General features: G+C 52.9%; 1 protein-coding gene across 10 annotated transcripts in view; it reads left to right on the forward strand.

The window, feature by feature from the left end:
* GLIS1 (GLIS family zinc finger 1) overlaps positions 1-16,698 on the forward strand; it is a 237,050-nt gene that overhangs the window by 52,034 nt on the left and 168,318 nt on the right. The window lies entirely within an intron of this gene.

Raw genomic sequence — 16,698 nt, forward strand, 5'->3', positions numbered from 1 at the left:
TAGGGGCACAGCCAGGCCTGCTTGCGTCTAGGACTCTTCCTCATCTATGATGTGGTGGGCACCACCGGCTCCCTGAGTTGGGGTGAGAGGTGCGGGGAGGTCAAGCCCCTGTGCCTGGGAGCCTGTGCAAGTGGGAGCAGTTGTCACTGTTCCCTGGTGACATGGGGGCCTGGGGCAGAGAACACCCTGTGATACCTGGTTAACTGGAACCCCCATTAGCCAGAACTCCTGCGCACCATCTGTCCCTTTGTGAAGGAGGTGGCCAGATGCTATGGGAAGACCCTGGCTGGGTGGTGGGCGGCAGGGGCTTTGACCCGGTGCTGCCCTTCCTAGCTGGGGGGACCCAGAGCATGTAAGCAGACCTTGTGGCTTGAAGAAGAGAATGCACAGAACCACCTGACAGCAGGGGGCCCTTCAGGAAGCTCCTTGGCTCTCACAGGGTGAGGAGAGCGAGGATGTACTTTGTCTTCCCTGAGGAATTATTGTGGGGGCTCAACTGTGTAAAGCCTGACACGCGAGGGCTTGGTGAAGTGGGGCTAGCTGGTTGGACCAGGTGATAGATGTTGTCTCAGGGTCTCCTTGGAATGGCTGGGAGTAAATAATTAGTGAAAGAGCTCCATGGGAAGCCTTCAGGAGACTTTCTTTCCTTCCACTGCCCACCCCCCCAAAATGTGTGAGAGACCCAGGTGGACGGGTGGTGTCTTACAGGGTATGAAAGGCCTTGGGAGCTGGGACTACTCTCCTCCTCCTCTGCCCAAGAGGCGAGCGGCCCCTTCCAAGTCCAGCTTTCTTGCTTAGCTCTAGTTGTGCTCCCACCGTGATTCTCTCGTTTGCTTCCATCCTGGGAAAACCTTTCCTTAACTTCAGGAGATTCTAGGTTCCAGTCCATGCTCTGCCCCTCGGAGGCTGTGTGACCTTGGCCAAGTCGCTTGGCCTCTCTGAGCCTCGGTGGCCTCACTGGCAGTGGAGTAGCTCTTGGGAGCCTCCTATACACAGCTCTGGAATCCACCGTGTACCAGGGCAAAGAAAGGGCTCAACACCGTCAGGAAGTTCAATTATGTGATGGACACGGTGATCCTGCAGGGCACAGTCCCACCTCCCTAGCATGGTGGACAAGGCCCTTGGTGATCTGGCCACAGCAAACTTATTGCCCCACTCCCACCTCCATTCAAGCCACCCGGAACATTTCCCATCCTCTGAACCCGCCAGATGTTCTCATGCTTCTGTGCCTTTGCATGGTCACTCTTTTCTTGGCTGGAGAGCTCCTATTTCTCTCTTAAACCCAGCTCAGATGCTCCCTCTTGGACTCCTTCCTGTCTTTTTCAAGCAGAGTCAGTTCCCTTGGCCAGAGATGAGCACTGTTTTCCCCGCGTTCCAGTTTATCTGCTCCCCTCGCTGCCTCCACAGTCTGTGAGCTTCCCGAGGAGAGGGAGAGGATCTGATTCATCTGTGCCTCCAGGGCCCAGCTCAGGGTCTGCCACCAACCAAGCAAGGACCATTTTCCTGTGCTCACAAGGAGCTCTGCTCTCTTTCTCACCCTTCTTTCCCACTTTGGAGGGAAAAAGCCCTGCGGATGAGAACAAAGCAATGTCCTCCATGAGAGAGGCCTGGGGGCTGGTAGAAAGTGGAGTAGGCTGAACTGGAGTGGAGAATTGTGCCATTGTGGAGCTGAAAGATAAGAAGGGGCCATGGTCTGACTTGGCAGTGCGCTGCCTCCAGAATGGGCTGCAAGGGAATGTTCCTTCCTTCCTTCCTCCCTCACTTACTAAGTACCCAGCTTCAGGGCAGTCATTGCTCCGCTTCGTGGGGAAACAGTGGAGCATGAGAGAGAACCTCCTAAAGGGGCTTTGCAGTCTGGTGGGAGAGATGGAAGGAACAATGGCCATAGGTGGGCAGCTGAGATCATGGCCGTGGGAGTGGAGAGGGGCCAGCGAGCAGCCTGGTGGATGATGGGGAGAGGGAACTAGATGAAGGGCCGGGGCAGAGGGGGAGGGTGGGTTTCTGACGGAACCCATGCATGAGAGGGAATGGGGAGAATCTGAGGTGAGGCTGGCTGGAGGGCTCAGCAGGGAGCAGTTCCTGAGGCCAGATGGCTCAGCACAGTGCAGCAGCTCCCAGCAGATCTGGCTGCGGGGCGGAGGACAGATTGAGGGGCCAGTCAGGGGCAGGAGCCTCAGACTGTGGTAGCGGTGGCCAGCGCTGAAGCCGCTGGGGAGAGGTGGGGATGGGTTAGGACCCACTATTTGAGACCTGACAACTGACTGGATGTGAAAGCTGAGGGTGACGGAGACAGTCACAGGCAAGGAGGGAAGTGACAGTTGTCTCAGGAAATAACTTGTTGGAAGAGAGGGGAAAAAACACAAAGAACTCAGCAGGGATCTCTGCAACTCAGGGTAATTTTGGCTTCGGAGAGTCAGCCTGCTAATCAGATTGTAAAAATCAGGTACCAGGGTTTTTGCAGAAAATGCAGCAGATCAAAGCCAGGGTCGATTAGACTCTGATTAAACATTGCCGAGGAGGTCAGACTCATTACGGAGGAATGTACACAGGCCGGCAGCGCTGACGGGGGATAATAACAGATCGCGCCCGGCAGCGCAGACACCACGGCGCTCTGGGGACGCGGTCCTCCGCGGCGGGGCGGCCACAAGGAATGGTATGTCCGCGGGCTCCAATGGGAGTGAAGGTGCAGGGGTGTGTGGCAGCATGTAGGGTCAGCTGCGTGCTGTCTAGTCTCCTTGTCTGTGGCTCCTGGATGGGGGGTGCTGCTGTGAGCTGGGCATTGGCAGAGGTCAGCCAGGACACCCGCCTTGCTGTCTTTCACCTTTACCTGCTGGCTCATGGCCTTTTTGCTGGAGGAAATGCCTCCTCACCCTCTTCTTTTTTCTGTTTCCCTCTCAGAACTCTGCCAGCATCTCCTCCAGGAAGCCTTCCCTGACTTCTAGCCCAGGTCGGGTGTCTCCTCTGGGTCCCCACAGCGCCAGTGCTCTGGCTTGTCTCCCCTCCCGTGAGTCTCTTGATGGCAGCATGACTCTCTGTGTCCTCTGTTTCCAGCTCAGGGCTGGGCAGGGTGGATTCTCTGATCTGGGCAAAGCCAATTCCCTGAAGCCACACATCAAGCCAGGCTCCACTTGCCTGCCCTGAAGCAGGCCCAGGACTTCTGCTGAGAGGTGGTCATGGGGTAGGGGTGCTGGGAGCCTGCTGGCCAGGAGGACAGGAGAGGCAGGTGGCCCGCCAGGCCGGTGTGGGAGCTGTATGAAGGAAATTCATGGCGGGGAAGAAGGGAATGAGTGCCAGGCTGAAGAGCCTGGAGGTGACCCTGTGGGTACTAGTAAGCCACTGAAAGTTCTTGATTTGAGGTGACAGAAACCAAACTGTGCTTCAGGAGGTACTGGAGGGCCCTCAATTTCTTTTGTGAGAGCAAAATTCTCTGAACAGCCAGCCACCCTGGTGGCTTTGACCTCTACTTGTTGCTTCACCTTGCAGTGTGAAGTGAGGCTCACCTGCAGTGGTCCCCATCCATGATCTTAAGGGGCCCAGGCTGGTCCTGACCACAGAGATCCCAGGAGTCAGAGGGAGCAGGGAGACCTCTAGAGGCTTCTAGGCTTTCCCACGCTTTCCCAGGGTTAGGAAAATCAGGCTGAGTTTGGTTCACACATTCCATAAATACACACACCTTCTGGGTGCCAGTCCTGTGTTGAGTTCTGGGGAGGCCCTGAGGTTCTAGCAGCCTGGCTCCCTCCGGAGAGGGCAGGAGGAGCTGGACACAGATATCTTGGGGGTGGGGAGGACATGGACCCAGGAATGCCCTGCCCATCTGAGGGAGACATGGACACCCCCAGGCCTGGCTGGGAACTTTGGAGTTTAGAAGGAAGGAACACAAAAGCCCTTAACCTCCCAGCTGGAATGTGGACACTTCATCCGTCCTGCTCTCCGTCTTTACTCCAGCCCCATAAATGTCCAATTTGGGGAAAAGATTCCACTCTAAGCCCTGGCAGAATAAGGTGATTAAGAAACTGAGCTCCGTAAAATTGTCCGTGTTCTGGCCGGCGGGGTGGGTCGGGAGAGTCCCCAAGTCTCAGGCCTGGCAAGGACTGTACAAAGCCCTCGTCCTTCTAATCTACGTCCTCCCAATGCACAGATCCCTTCTGCAGCATCCCCAGCAAGTGACCACCCACTGTGTTCTTGAGGGTCTCTCTTGATGGGTGCTCAGTACCTCCCCAGGGTACCCAGTTCAGGGCTGTGACACTCCATTCCTGACAAGCATTTACCGGGCACCTCGGTCCTTCTTTCATTCCCCATGCCTGCCTGTGCCAGGGCTTCTGCTAGGGCTAGAAACAGAAGAGCTAAGGCTAGTACCTGCTAACATCCCTGATGCATGCTGTGTGCCAGACACCGTACTGACTGATTTATGTGAATGATCTCATGTGATCCATGTGAGGACTCTCTGAAGTAGGTGGTGCCATCATTCTCCCCATTTCACAGATGAGGCCCGCAGAGATAGAGTAACTCACCCAGGGTCATGCAGATAATCAGAAGCAGGGCTGGGGCTTGGACCCAGGATTCTTTGACACCATAGTCTCTGCTCGTGGTCATTGTGCTCCACAAGTTAGGAGGCCTTTGGTTGGGGGGCTCAGGCTCTGGGGACTGCCTGCCTCTGTGGTTAAAATCGCGTCCACCTGGTGTGAGGATGCCCATTAGGGAGTTACTGAGTGTGAGCGCTCGGATGAGCACCTGGCCATTGGTAGATGTTCAGGAGGTGTTCGCAGTGTATATCCACGGTGCAGGTAGGGAGCCAGGAATGTGTCTGCCAGAAGTGGGACCCCAGACTCCGTATGCCAGGACTGAACTCACCTTCTTTCCTTTCCTTCTAAAGCACTGTGCCACCTTCTGCCTCAGTGTGCCTTTGCACAGACCATTCCCTTGACCTGGAGTCCTCTCCCTTCCTTTGCTGCAGACTTTGCTCACTATTTCCTCATTCTTAATGTCTCAGTTTATGCTACTTCTACAGGGAAGCCTTCCTGATTCCTCTCCTATGTACAGTGAACAGAGTTGATTGTGTATTATTTGTGTGGTTCCTTGATTGCTCTCTGACTGCTCACTAGGTGCTGAGGTTAAGGCAGGGACATCTGTTTAACTCATCATACAGTTAGGGGCCACAGTCCATCTATCTGTAAAATGGCAGGGTTGTCTGAGATAATCTTTGAGTTTCCTTCCTACTCTGGTCTGATTGAATGAGCGTCTGCTGCACCCTTGTTATGAAAGGCAGCTCCTCCTAGATTAACCAATGGTGAAAAGGCCTCTCCTAAGACTTTCTCTCCTTGCCTGCCCCCTGGCTCTGCAGTTTTCGCCCATGAAGTATCAGTTCAGACAGGAGCGTGGGTGTATTCTAATAAGCAAAGAGCTACCAACTTGCAATGCCAGCAGTTAAGGTCTCTGCCAGGGGCCTTGCCATCTGCCTGTGCCTCGGCATCCCTTATGGGGACACATATTGAGAGGTAACCTGCAGAGGAAGGCCCTGTTCTGATTACGTTCAGCTTACTTCAGTCACATCTATAAGAGTGAGAAGGCCATTCCCCCACCAGAATGTGAGCTCCTCACAGGGATGCAGGGATGCAGGGACTGTGCCTGATGCACCTTTCATCCCCCCACTCCTTCATGCCTAGCACACAACCTGCCACCAGGTGTCAGCTGTCAGCGGCTGCTTGCTGGATGGCTGAAGGAGTGAAGAATGCGTGGCTGCAAGTGGGTCCGAAGTTGGAGTGGGAGTCGGAGTCGGGTGGTGAGCGGGCTGTGTAGAGGCAGAGGGGCGCCTCACCTTTACAACAGGAAGCATCTGTGCAGGGCTAGTGCGGAATCTGCCTGAAACGGCCCCCACTGGCCAGATGCCAAGAGTTTATTGCATGCAGCACAGCAATTTCAAATTTCCTTTATTTTCTAAGAGCCGACGAATTAGTTGAAAGATTAAGAACACTTGCAAAGTAGCCTACAAAGTGGTTTAAGTTAGTGTAGTATAAACTCAACACAGAGTGTAGCAGGAGGGGAGGGGAAATGGTCAGAGAAGGCCCCTGAGAGCAGGAACTTATTGCCGGCTGGGTGCAGATGGCTCTACAGAAAAAGAGAATGGGGGAGGAGAAGAGGGGGTTCAGTCCCAGTTGCTCCACCCACCCACAGTGACCTCGAGTGCATCTCTTAGCTCTGAGCCGTCTGTTCCCGAAGGGTAGGTCCTCCTATGTCCCACGCACCTAGAGCAAAGTGGGGGCTTCACAAGTCTTTGTGGGGTGGTTACCACTGGTGGGCTCAGGCCCTTTTCCTGCCTTTCCTTAGTAGTCCTTGAAAAGACATAGCCATCCTTGAGCTGTGGAAGGTGCAGGAAGTCCAGTCCCCTGCTTTGTCAGCAGAGAGAATATGAATGCTCTCTTTCTTGGCTTGTCCAGCCTGGTGGCATCCACTTCTCCCATTTTACTCACAGTTTTACAGGAATTCTCCCTTGTCTCTGACTTGGGTCCAGGCCCCTCTCTGGCTCCAGCCAGTATATTCCTCTCTACTTGGCATTGTCCTGGGAGCAGGGCGGCCAGTGAGGGGAGGTGGCAGTGATGCAGGCAGCAGACGATGAGGCCCCAAAACTCTGCCTTGTTGGACAATGGTGGCCGGCCCGGTCTCAGCCCACCTCAGGCTGCAGCCCTGGTTCTGATGAGCAGCCCTGGGGAACAGCATGCCATCTACCCATAACCCAGCCCAGGTACTCACAGCTGGGCATGCATCTTCATGCAGCCACGAACTCAGAAAAGAAGGTGCCAGTGTGGATCGTGGAGCAGTGGAGGAGTGCTGGAGTTTTCCTCTTTAACTTAATTTCGGAGGCTTGCGTGGACCCAAGGCCAAGAAGAGGGACCTGCATCCTCTCTCTGACCCTGGCAGATAGCATCAGTGCAGTCAGCCTGAAGGCCCTGGAAACACTGACCCAGGTGTGTCCAGGGTTGAGATCATCTGGCCAGTGTCTGCACAGGGTAGATGTGTCGGGCAGTGGCCACGTGTGTGCCGTCTTGTGGAGAAGTACACCTTGGGCACAGTGAAGGGTAAAGTTCTTGTCCACAGTCAATTCTCTGCCTTCAAATACGTCTCACCCTGCTCATTTAGACAGCTGTGGGATTAGATCTGATATTTTATTCCTGCTGTTTAGTTATTAGGGAGAATCAGTCTTAGAATAAACTCAGATGACCTGAATGGTTTTGGTTTTGGAGTGTCTTTCATTCATTCACTCATTCATTCAGCGGATAGTAAGAGCATCACACCTATTCCCCCAAATAGGATTTGTTTTCTGACCATGTGAGTTTTAAAACCTTCTCTGATATTAACAGGATGATTATCACATCTTCTGATGATCACATTTCCATGTGGTCTACAGTTACTTTCCCTTCTGTTATTTAATGTTGTCAAGGTGAGGGACTTTATTATTCATCTTTTGCAAGAGGAGGAAGAGGCTCAGAGAGGTTAAGTATCTTGCCCATGGTGACACAGCTCTGTCAGGAGCAGAGGTCTGTGACTGTCCCCTTTCACCCTAGTACTGGTACTGGTGCCACTGAGTGGCGGGCCCCACACTCATGGTATAGATGATGGTCTCTACTTCCTGCCAAAAAGCAGGGGTTTGTGGACAGGGAAGTACATTTTCTTAATCGTTCTGGGCCTCCGTGTTCCTATCTATGAGACTGATGTGATGGAAGTCTCCCTCCTTGCCTTTCCTTATGAAGACATTAAGAACAAATGCCGTATTTGATCTGAATTTTTTTTTTAAGCTGTTAGTGGCTGAGACAATCTAGGTCCTTTAGAATCTCCCTGTGAGTGGAGACCTGCCTCCCTCTCTGCCTTCTCCCTCCTTCATTCAGCAGACATTTGGGCTGGGGTTTGGGGATCTGGAGAATTCGACCTGGCACCTGACCTTGAGGATTTCAAAGACATGTGGCTTGGATGGGTTCGGTAAGGAAACAGGGGTCTCAATTACTGCTTCCATATTTGGGGGCACCCTGGGAGCCACAGGAACATGGGGTGGCCTTTCCCCAGGTCAGGCTGCCTCAGGTGTGGGTAGAAGCCTTTGGTTTTCAGCTCGAAGAATCCTCTTTACGAGAAAGGACCGACATGCTGGAGAGAGAAGTCAAAAAGTCGGGCCAGCATTGTCCGCCATGTGTCAGCCTGCTACAGGGGCTTTCCAGCCCTCCCCGGGCCCTCCTCGCAGTAGCACAGGAGGGCAGGAATGATTGCTGTCCCAAGGAAGCGGCTCAGAGCAGCCAAGGGGCCTGTCCAGGAGGCACGGCTGACTTCGAGCTCTCATCTCTGTGGTTCTGCAGCTCTGACTTCTCTCTGGGACACTGTGCCTCTCAGTAGCCCTCCCTGGGCTCTGTGTAAATGGGGCAAGTGGCTTTCTGGGGCCCAAACAGGAGGGGCCAGGCAGCCTGTGGCTTGGGCAGGGGTCTGAGTCTCTGAGTCTTCATTGCCTCGCTCTGGGCTGCCCTTTTTCCTGGGCTCCTCCTGGAGCAGCAGATGCTTCAGGTCAGACGTTCAGCCTCACATCTGGTCTCCCTCCTACTTTCATCTGAAACCCAACTCGGATTGTCTCAGTAAACAAACAGTAAATTCAACAATACAATCTTCTTGAAATGCCTTGTAGTTATTTTAAGGCTGTTTTGGGGTTTATTTTAATTGCAGGCCCAGCTCCCACAGTCATGCAGCTGCTGCTGGGGGCATTTGTGGCTGCCACCTCCCTCTCTCCTGCCCGTTCCCCCTCATAGTGGGCCCCTTTCCCCTCCCATCAGAGGTCCAGGGTGGCCTGGAGGTAGTGGAGGGAGATAAAGTGGGATGTAAGGTTGCTCCCCCATGTTTCCCGCTTCATCTAAGAACGCCGGCAGCTGTAGTGGCCACGAGCCCAACTTCAGACCTGGGCCTGGTGGGAAGAAGATGTGAGAGGTGGGGGGTGACCTCCCAGACTGTGGAGGGGTCATAGGGAAGGAGCAGCCAGGGGCTGGTTTTAGGTTTGCTGCCTGGGCACCCAGACCACAGGCATACCACGCTTGACAGCAGAAGTGGGCTGGAAAGTTGGGTCGCTAGAAGCCAGATTCTTGGGCTGGGAAGGGACCCTGGAGTTCAGCTTGTCCAGTGCTTTCCGTTTCCAGTTAAGGAGACTGAGGTCAGAGACCTTCCCTGCTTCCCGAGGCTGAGGCCTCACTCTTGCTCTGCTTCCGGCTGTTCTTGTCTGTGTTCTGGCTGATAGTACCAGTTGGCAATGCCCCGGTGATGCATCCATTTAACTCAGGGCTCAAACTCAGCAGCCTTTTAGTTCCAAGAGAATTGGGCAGTCCTGGTGGCTGTTGGTACTTGGACAGGCTGTAGGTGATGTTTCTGTGCCCTTAGTACATCTCTGCCATCATCTCCCCATCCATGGCTCGTGGGGAGGGGCAGGTACCAGCTTTTTCTCATTAATATGAATTAGAAAATATTGTTGGTGCTAGGAGTCCAGAGACCTGGCTTTTTTTTTTTTAAATGATGCCAGGCAAGTGATCTAACCTCTCTGAGCCTCAGTTTCTTCATCTGTATGGAGGTTGAACAGCTGCAGCCCATTCTGAGGCAGCGACGCCGCTCCCCTCCTCCCCACCCTCCCGCACTCCCAGGCCACCTGAGAACTGATGGCTGAAATCCGCAGAGAGGTTCTTGGTGCAAGGGGGCCCTCTGGGCATCTGCGGCGAGCTGCAGCTGAGTGTGGCTCTACAGCAAGGGTGGCAGGCACCTCAGGGGACGTCTGGTGGGGACATCGTCAGGTCTGATGGGGGTGCCCACTGCCTCAGGAGCGTGGGGAAGAAAGACCAGGATCAACAGACCTCGGGCCATCCACAGCCAGTATATTTCCCAAGGAGCTGGCAGTGCCAGGGAACTGTGGAGGAATCCCACGTTTGGGGGCTGTTTTCTAAGTGCCAGCCATGGGTGGTGGGGACCTCAGGTATATCTTATTCTCGCCATAGCTCTGGCAGGAGACATCAGTGTTTCCATTTGACACTTTGAGGAGTCAAAGTGTCTCCTCATTTCAGGAGACGGAGGCTCAGAGGGGAAAGTATGTTTTGGAGGCCTGGCAGCAGTGAGGTGGGAGGCAAACACCAGAGACTGTGCTCCTCCCTTAAGCGAGAAGAAGGCTTGGAGGAACGCCTACAGATGGGCAGTTCTTGAGGTGATGACAGAGAAGTAGGGAGAGGAGGTGAGGAGGTGCCGCAGATCCCAGAGATGGCGTGACAGCAAGCGCAAAGTGAGGGTGCTCCTCGCGGGTGCCCGGGGCTGGGTCCAATCGGACTGGGGCCCAGGCCCTGGGAGACGTCTGGTCTGGGCCTGCAGAGGCCCCTCTATTTATTTGTACATTGCCAGATGTAAACTAATTTGTTTAGCAAGAAAAAACACATTTTTATTGCCTTCCAAACTGGGTTGTTTTTCCTCTGGCTGTCTGTCTGGCGTTCGATGGCCAGGCCATGGAGCAGAGCTTTTGGGAACATGCTTAGGTGTTGGTGAGGCGAGGCTGTCATTTGCGGGGTGTTTCTCCCCACTGGCTCCCAGAACCTGGCAGACTTGAATTCCTGCCCCTGCGCCGTCCCCACTACGTGTACCGCCTTGGCCAGCCACTTGGCGGCTTCGTGCCTCTATCTTCTCACCTGGAAGGTGGGCATCACTGCTGGTCCTTCATGGAAGGAGCCAATCTGGTTCCGCCAACTTTGTTTGTTGGTGAAAAGTGGATGTAGCAACTATAACTCCCATTATGACTAATCTACACACTGCACTCTGTTGATGGAAACACTAGCCCCTCAGGAAGCTCATTATACCCCTCATGTGTGTCTGTCATCAGAGCTGTAGGCTGGCGTCATTCTCAAGGGTAGTGGGGACAGGGGAAGGAGAGCTTGGGCTTCTGGCATACCCGCTGTTTGCATTGCTCAGCTAGGGGCTCCGTGTATGTCACATAACACAATCCCGGAGAACTGGCAAAACAAGTGTGACATTCTGGTGTTGGTCAGCCTTAGCAAGGCCAGAGGGCCCGCAGGACCGCTAAGTGGGATTTGAAGGCATGTATGTCCAAAGCCGTCTCATTCTAGTATGAGGCATGAAAGAGAAATTGTAATAAATTCAAGGAGGTATTAGAGCTCCTAGCCCTGAAATGAGGTTGATGGGGAGGGATACAGCCTAGCTTGGCCCTGGAGAGCATGAGAGGGTACTCTTGGAGGTCAGGGTGGAGGGTGCTTCTGGCCCCAGGATGCACACGTGGAAAGTTGGAAGGCTCAGCCCAAGGGCTGGGGAAGGACCTGTGCCTTGCCTATTTCAGCCTGATTGCCCTTAAGGAACATGTCTGTGGCAGGGCTGGGGATGGGGGTGCTTGGGTGGTGCCGGTGATTTCTAAATATCTACATCGGCCATGCCTGTAGATGGTGCTGGGTTCTGAGGACTGGCCCTCAGGGAGTGCGCCATGCAGTGGGGAGGTGGAAGGATCCTTGGGAAGACCCGGGCAGGGCCGATGGGGATGTGTTGGATCTCTTAGGCTTGGAGGTTCCTCCCTGGGTTGCTGTGCCAGGGTGTGAGGGAGGCAGGCAGCCCAGTCCTTAGCCCAGACTGAGGAGGAGACTGAGCTGGGCAAGGGTGGATGCTTCTCAGTCCAGGCCTGGGCCGATTGCGCTCAGAGCTTTGAGGGAACCACGATTCCTGCCTGGTCCTCCCTGATGAGTCTTTCCTTGTCCCCACCCCTTAAGTGGAGCCACTGAGGCTGATACCCTTGGGGCCTGTGGGGTGGGGTATCCCCAATTGTTACATCCCACAGATTTGACCAAAACCTCAAACCCCAAACCAGAGCAAACGGTGTTAATTTGCTGAATCCCAAAGTGAATCCAAGGATTAATTTTTTTCCCCGAACTGTGAACCAAGTCTACGATTTCTTCTTCAAAATAAAAGAGGGTTCTGTTCAAGAAATTTCAAATTTTAACTGTGCCTTTTTTTCCCCTCCTGCTTTTGCTTGGGGATTTTTGGACAAGGTCCTGGTGGCTGCTGGCTCCAGGCTTGTCTCTCTGGGCCAGGTAGGGAGAGGAGGTGGGATGGGGTGGGGTAGGAGCTGCTGTTCTGTGGGGTGGGAGTTGGGGGAGGTTTTGGTGAAGAAGTGGCAAGACAATGAGAGCTCCAATTGGAAGGAACCCTGGGCCAGGAACCCGAAGACCTGTGTTCAAGTCTGGACTTTGTAGCTCTGTGCCTCTGTGTGAGAACTGCACCTCTGTAAGCCTCTGCCAAAATGAGGAAAACAGTCCTCTTGCCTTCAGAGCCATGAGGAGAAGTTCCCTGGCAGTGTCTGTCTGTGCTTGAGGCCAGCTGTGAGAGGTGGTCAGTGACACCTGCATGTTTGCACAGCTCCTTATTTCGTTTTCTTAGATTTCCTTAGACAGGTCTGGGAGAGATGATATTTTCCTTGCCTTGGGAGATCTGGGCTCACTCAGAGTGGGGCTATGACTTGCCCAAAGTTGGGCCCTAATTTGGGTCTGAGCCAGGCACTGACCCAAGCTTCTGATTCAGGGAAGCAGCAAGGGCATGAGTGGAGCACAGGCTTCACCATCAGACCCTGCTTGAGCTGTGTGACCTCAGGCCATATGCCCTCTCTGAGCCACATCTCTAAAGGTGGAATAATAATCCCAAGTTAATGATTTTCTTGTCATTGTTGGATTAAAGCCACCCACTCAGAGCCTGCACAAAGGAGATGCTTGGAGAGTAAATGAATGAATATTAGTTTAACAAGGTTTGGGAAAGAGGCTATTTTGGGGAATTTCAGGATACTGGAGTTATCAGGACCCTCACCTGTAACCCCAGTCAAGCAAAGCTGGTGGCTGCAGAGAACCAGCTGTCTCCAGGTGAGATGCTGTGACTCCTTCAGCCCACGTGAGGCTCCTGGCCAGAAGTGAGGAGAGCTGAATTCACCGAGTGTGTGCAGGCAGCCTGTCCCTGCCGCTCCTGGGCCATGGCGAGTGACAGCTCCTGCAGGGCACTTCTGTTTGTAATCTGCTTGTAATCTCTTAGAAGCCTACATGCCAGGCTTGGCTCAGCCCCCACTGCCTGGATGACCTCAGGCCAGTCTTGCCTCTCGGCCTCAGTTTCCTGTTCTGTAAAAGAGAATTCTCCTGCCAGCTTTGGTGGGGTGGTGAGCTTAGCATCCCTTACGTGGATGACTTCAGCTCAATCCCAGGGGCCTCTGGATCAGCCTTGAACCCCAGCCACATCATAAGTACTTCATTACATGCTCCTTAGTTTAACATGTCTTTACCCGAAGCCTAAGCTCTGGACATGAGAACTGGGCGGTGTCTGCCGCTTCTCTGCCTCTCCTAGTGTCTCGCACAATGCAGGGGTGCAGGATTCCTGGCTAGGTGTTCAGCAACAACAGCAACAAGAGCTCACATGCCTGCAACTCCTTTGAGCACATTTACATGTATTCCTATTCCCATTTTACAGATGTGGAAACTGGGGCGCAGAGAACTTAAGTAATTTAGACCTGTGATTTAAAAAAACAGTGTTTCTTACACTTTCCTGTGCATAAAAATCACTTGACAGGCTTGTTAATATCCAGATTCCTGAGCCCTGTCCCCAGAGATTCTGTTTCAATAGGTTGGGGTGAGAATTTGGATTTCTAGCAGGTTTCTTGGCGATGCTGATGCTATTGGACTGTGGCCCACACATTGGGTAGCACTGATCAAAGTCACTCTCATACAGGTATTTGCAATGTTTTCACCCCCATCTCAGTGGATTCTTTTTTTTTTTTTTTTGGAGACTGAGTCTCACTGTCACCCAGGCTGGAGTGCAGTGGCATGATCTTGGCTCACTGCAACGTCCGCCTCCCGGATTCAAGTGATTCTTCTGCCTCAGCCTCCCAAGTAGCTGGGATTACAGGGGTGCACCCCCATGCCCAGCTAATTTTTGTATTTTTCATAGAGACGGGGTTTTACCATGTTGGTCAGGCTGGTCTCGAACTCCTGACCTCAAGTCATCCACCCACCTCGGCCTCCCAAAGTGCTAGGATTACAGGCGTGAGCCACCGCACCTGGCCTCAGTGGATTCTTAACTACAACCCTGATGAGGAGCCAGACCACACAGGTTTCCATGCATTCTTGCCTTCATGTGGACTTCACCACCTCTGGTGTACCAGGCATTGTGCTTAGCATTAGGGAATGTACAATGGAGAGTGGCTTAATTCTTGTTGTAGAGAAAAATAGGCCCAGAGAATTGAACTTTGTTCTTTTGTTTTTCTATCCATCTGTTCATCCAACAAATGTTTACCAGTGCTGTTCTGTCTCAGGCCCTGAGCTGGGTGACTGAGAAGAACAGATGTAACCCTGGTTTGGAGGAAATCCAGTGTAGTGGGAGATGCATGAGAAGCTCGAGGAGTAGTAGGTGCCCATAGGTAGGGACGTAGGTGTCAAGGGACTCTTTCCGAAGGAGGTGACTTGCCCAGGACCTCACAGGTGCTAAGCGTAGCCAGGGCTTGAAGCCACGGCTCCCCTGCACTGTGCTGCCTTTCTGTAAAGCCCTTTTGGTTCATTCCCTCAGCACAGTGTAACTGAAGGCATGGGTTTATTTTGTTTTTCCTCTGTATCTGGGGCTGAGTTTCCCTGGCCAAGTGGCCCCAGTGGTAATCCAGGCCCTTTCAGAGTCATTTTATCACTGCTATCTCTAAATCACTCCAGCGTTCTACTAGCAACAACAACAAAAATTCTGTGGGCATGGTGTGGACAAGAGGTTAGTTAAAGGCATAACACTTATGAGCCTAAACTGAGTGTAGACTTGGGAAATGAAGGGGGGCTTGTGGGGACCCAGATTGGAACAAGGCTTCCATCTCCACTGGCGCCATTTAGGCCTTTATAGGCATGAGATTGTGGGGAACACAGAGTGCTTGCCAGCTCAGGGAATAATGCACCCAACACTGGAGCGACCTGGCTGGGCAGAGACTTGGGGACAGTCTGGCCAGGCTGGGCCTGGGGAAGGGCCCACCCTGCCTGAGCCCCACAGCCAGTCCCAGCAGAGAGTAGGGTAGGGCCACAGCAGCTCCAGGGCACTTTTGCTGCTGTGGGCAGCTAGATTTGGGAGATCACAGTCTGCTTTTATACCCAGCCCTGAGCTGGGTACTGTGGGGCATAGAAAGAGAGAAACTCAAGATTTGTGTGGGGAAGGGGGGAGAGAGGAGCAGGTGGAAAGTCTTGCAGGGCACATTGTTAAACAAAGCATCAGAGACTGCAGGCAGACTTCACAGAGACCTGCAAATGCAAGGCCTCAAAGGCCAATTGGGTTTGGGTTGGCAGAGAGGCCTTGTTGTCAATCCAACTTGCTGCTCTGTGCAGTTGGAGACTGCTCCAAGATCCACAGCCAAATAAATAGTCCAATGATAGGGGATGTTCTGAGTACTAGAGAAGCACACAGTAAGTCACCGTAGGCCCAGGGGTAGGAGGTGGTCAGGGATGGCTTCACAGAGTAGGTGATCTTGGGGCTGGGCCTTGAAGGATGTGTAGGAGTTAACAGATAGGAAGGTGAGAGAGTATTCCAGGAGGAACTCCATACAGCTCTGAGTTGGGTCAGTTGGGTAGAATGGTTCCATTTCGTACAAAGGAAGGCGGGGCTTATGGAGGTGGACTGACTTGCCCAAGGTGATGGAGACCAGACCTCTGGATTCCTCATCTAGTGTTCTGCCCATTGCCCTGCACTGCTTCCTAAGTCTACTCTCAGGCCCCAGCAGGAGCCCTGGAAGGCTTAGGATATACCCTGGGCTTCTGGTCCATTTTGGCACCTGGATTGGAAGAATGGCTGGGTGGGAAGGGTTCAGGGCTGCCTGAAGGCAGGCCTTGACTCAGTTGGCCTTGGCCCTCCTACACGGCAGCTGGCCACCACCAGCTTGGCCAGAGCCTGCTGTGTCTCCCAGGCTATAACTCACAGAGGGAAAAGCTGAGAATTTCCTCATCCTACAGTAGGAGGAAGTGGGAATGAGGATTCAAACTCAATTCTTGTTAATAAATATAATATTTTCAAAATTGAGAGGAGGGAAGGAGCTTTGGAGTTGGGCAGATCTGGGTTCGAATCCCCGTTTGGCCTTAACCAGCCTTGTGAACTTAAGCAAACCATTTCACCTTCCTAAGCCTTGGTTTCCTCATCTGTAAAAATCTATGAAGATTTAATGAAATAACATTTAAAGTGCATTCTAATTTATATAGGTACTTAATAAATATATGTTCCATTTTCCATATCATACATGAAATTCATGTGCCTCTCCCTAAAATATTCCTAATGGAGGGCTTCCAGTCTGTCCCTGAATACCTCTAATGATGGGAAGCTTACTACTTCCAAAGACAGTTCTTATATTTAGTGAAATCTGTGCCCTTATAACTTCTCCCATCGATCCTGGTTCTACTCCGTGAGGCCTCAGCCACTGGGGGCCATGGACCTCTCGTTTCCAGGAGCCAACACCCCAGTCATCTGCCTTGGGCACTTTTCTCCAAATGCAGGTACCCAAGCTCCTTTTAGAATGTGGTGCCAGGAGCTGAGTCTGGTGGACGTGGCTTTTCTGGGCCCAGGAGGAGAGTATTTTCACCTGTACGTTTTTCTTGTGGTAAATGGAGCTTAAGATCTCATCAATTTGTTGACTCTGTATGTTAAACATCTCCATCCTTC

This window comes from Macaca mulatta, chromosome 1 (genome assembly GCF_049350105.2).
Source record: "Macaca mulatta isolate MMU2019108-1 chromosome 1, T2T-MMU8v2.0, whole genome shotgun sequence".
NCBI classification, from domain to species: domain Eukaryota; kingdom Metazoa; phylum Chordata; class Mammalia; order Primates; family Cercopithecidae; genus Macaca; species Macaca mulatta.